Below are 3,191 nucleotides of genomic sequence, written 5' to 3'. Positions count from 1 at the left end.
AACAGACCAATTCCTTATAGGACGTGGTTTTCAGACACTCACTATCTTGGAGCCCAATCCTATAAGGCAGGGGTGTCCAAACATTTTGGCAGGAGGGCCACATCATCTCTCTGACACTGTGTTGGGGGCCGGGGGAAAAAGAATTAATTTACATTTAAAATTTGAATAAATTTACATCAGTGAATTTATTAGAGTTGGAATTTATATGAATGAATGAAGGTCTTGCAGTAGCTCAAGGCCTATAAAAGGTCAGCCTTTCCTTCACTGCCACTGCTGCATCACAGACGTGAAACAGCAAGTAGTGGAGGGTGCCCTTATCCCACAGCTCAGGTGAGAGGTAGAACAGTTGTCCTCATGCTGAGAGCAGTTGCGTTGGGCCAGAATGGGCTCCAACAAGTCTCCAGAGGGCCAGAGGCTCATTGGAGTCTGGGGGCTCCCCGAGGGCCTGATTGGGAGCCCCCAAGGGCTGCAAGTGGCCCCTGGCCGGGGTTTGGGCACCCCTGCTATAAGGTGTACCCCGGTATCTGTGGATCTGGCATCTGTGGGTTCAGTTATCCACAGCTCTGCAGATACTTTATAATCTGGGGGACATACTTTAAAAACATGGGGAAAGTGAATAAAACAGCTGAAAATAGCTTTGCCTCCCCACCAGCCTTGAAACAGCTGCATAGGAATGCAGGTAGTTTTCTGAGCTGCTTGCGGTCTCTTCCTGATCACGCTAGACTCCCCCCTTTGTTCAAAGTCACCCCAGAATGCAGACAACTATCTGCAGCCCTCTAAATGCAGCGGTTTTGATGCAGGAGGGTAGACAAAGCTATTTTTGTACTTTCTCCACATTTTTAAAATGTATCTCCAAGATCCATGGCTCTGTGGTATCCACTGGGGGGGTCTGGAATGGAACACCCACGGATATGGGGGTATGCCTGTACTGGCTGTTGTCACTTCTGGTCCTCCGCTGGCACTGACTGCCATAAAGCATTCAACTCCAGTTGTAAAAGGCGCTCTGACAAGGTGTTGATATACTGCTGGGAGTGCTGGGCAGAAAGCCACCCACTTTGTTGTGTCTCCTACCGCTCGTCAAAGCAGGTAAGTCAGTGGGAGAGGTGAAAGGGGGTGGGGGAGCATGGAACAGGGGCAGCAAGGGGGCAAAATGGGGCAAAGAAAGGGTGGAGTGTGAGTGGCCACAAAATCCTAACCCTTAAAACATGGTGCCCAAATCTGGTTTCCTGGGGGCTGGGGATAAGATTAGGCCCTCAGTTTGGCTGTACTTGTCGTAAGAGGCGACTAAACAGCCACCGGGTAGATGGGACTCGTTAGCCTGGGAAGGCAGCTCATCTGAGAGAAGGAAAACTCTGATCCCAAACCTCCACTGCCTTGTGGCTACATCCAGTTAAGGAAAAGGCTTCAGGAGTCAACCTCGAGGCAAAATCCGGAGCCGGAGTCCCTGAGGCAGTTCATGGCTGAACACAGTCACGTTCTGGCAACTCCTGTGACGCCGCTGGAACCAACCGTATTGGCCTCTGCCTTTCCATTGGACCATTTCAGAGACGTGGAGAGGGGGGATTTGCTGCCTGGGTAACAGCCTATCCTCCATACCTACTTTACCCAGGCTTCGCGCACTGGAGAGGACACTCTGTTCCAGAACCACCATTCAGAGCGTGACACCATAGTCTTCCGAGACTGAAGGATGCCAACACCAAATCTGGTTGCGGGATTCTAAGTGAGGTCTGATTTGAATACAGGTTCTTCCCTGGTGCACAGAGGTAGGATAGTATGGTCACACCTGCCATCCTCACTCCTTGAGCACCAACAAAATTTATTCTGGAGAAAAGGCTCTTTTTCCTGAGTAGTAACCACAATCCTTGTGGTTGCCTCAAGTGTGAACACCCTTCACCATCTGCCCAGCCACCTTCACCCCCTCCTTCTGCTCCTTGGATTTGAAAAGGAAAAGAGGACGGAGCAGAAGAGGAAGCATGGAGGAGAGAAGGAGAGTGTGCTAGAACTGAAACATCAGAGACACTCTAGCCCACCACTCTCTTCTCCTCCACACTTCCTCTTCCATTCCATTCCCACTTTCTTCTGTGAGTTCAGGGACCAGAAAGAATCAGAGGCAGAGGAAGGTAAGTAGGGCTGGCATCAGATAAAGAGGGATGGCATTTGATGCCCTGCCCCAGATGCCAGGACTCTTGGGCCTTCTCTGCTCCTTCTGCCAAGACTTTTCATTTTTAACTGCATTTTCCTGCAGCAAAGAAGCAAGAAAATCTTTCCACTGGTTTGTCAGAGATTGTCAAACAGGGCCTTTAACTGCAAGAGTTAATTTTACTCTCTCTTTCAGGTAAGGGTATGACAGTTGTAGATTACTCTTGAGTGTGTGCGTGAGAGGGAAAGCAAGAACTTGGCACTGCCGTTCCCCTCCCCCCCTGCCCAGGTCCCGGGGGCTGTTGCTGCTACAGGTCTCACACCTGTTCGTGCAGCCCTTCCCAGACATACAGCTTGGTAAGTACCCCCATCTATCTCAACAGGGTGGGGTGGGAAATCTGGGCTGGTGTCGCCTATGTATGAAACTGAGCCAAAGAGTCAAAAATCAGGCTGGCTTTGAAGCCGTTCTCCACCCTTCTCAGACTTCTTAACCCTTAGACTGCTACAGTTTTGTGCAGTTCTGGCAGCAACTGTTACCCTGCACATGCCCGATCTCGTCTGATCTCGGAAGCTAAGCAGGGTCAGGCCTGGTTAGTACTTGGATGGGAGACCACCTGGGAATACCAGGTGCTGTAGGCTTATACCATAGTCTTTCGAGACTGAAGGTTGCTAACCATCTCCCTATACTGAACACTATTTCCCAATCTCGTCTGATCTCGGAAGCTAAGCAGGGTCAGGCCTGGTTAGTACTTTAATGGGAGACTGCCTGGGAATACCGGGTGCTGTAGGCTTCTACCATAGTCTTTCGAGACTGAAGGTTGCCAACCAGGCCTTCCCTGGAATCCTAATTTAGATGGAAGATGCTCAAAATGATCCAGCTACCCTTGGATAAAAACTCATGGGAATAAATCAGGACTTTGTGCTCATTTCACTCCCAAAAGAAAAAAAAAAGTTTTTTAAAAAGGGTGTAAGGCATTGCTTCCCAAACTCACGGGGTCTGTGGCATGCTTTGCACACACAAGGGCACCACACGGCCTCTTTTTTCTGGCTTG

The 3,191-nt window shown here is 49.9% G+C and overlaps 1 pseudogene; it reads left to right on the top strand.

Annotated features, from left to right (window-relative positions):
- The first annotated feature begins 2,658 nt into the window (after positions 1–2,658).
- Positions 2,659–2,778, top strand: LOC136635035 (5S ribosomal RNA; annotated as a pseudogene).
- Positions 2,779–3,191: the final 413 nt, after the last annotated feature.

Source organism: Tiliqua scincoides, chromosome 14 (assembly GCF_035046505.1).
Source record: "Tiliqua scincoides isolate rTilSci1 chromosome 14, rTilSci1.hap2, whole genome shotgun sequence".
Lineage (NCBI taxonomy): Eukaryota > Metazoa > Chordata > Lepidosauria > Squamata > Scincidae > Tiliqua > Tiliqua scincoides.
This window is presented reverse-complemented; position numbering and strand designations above follow the sequence as displayed.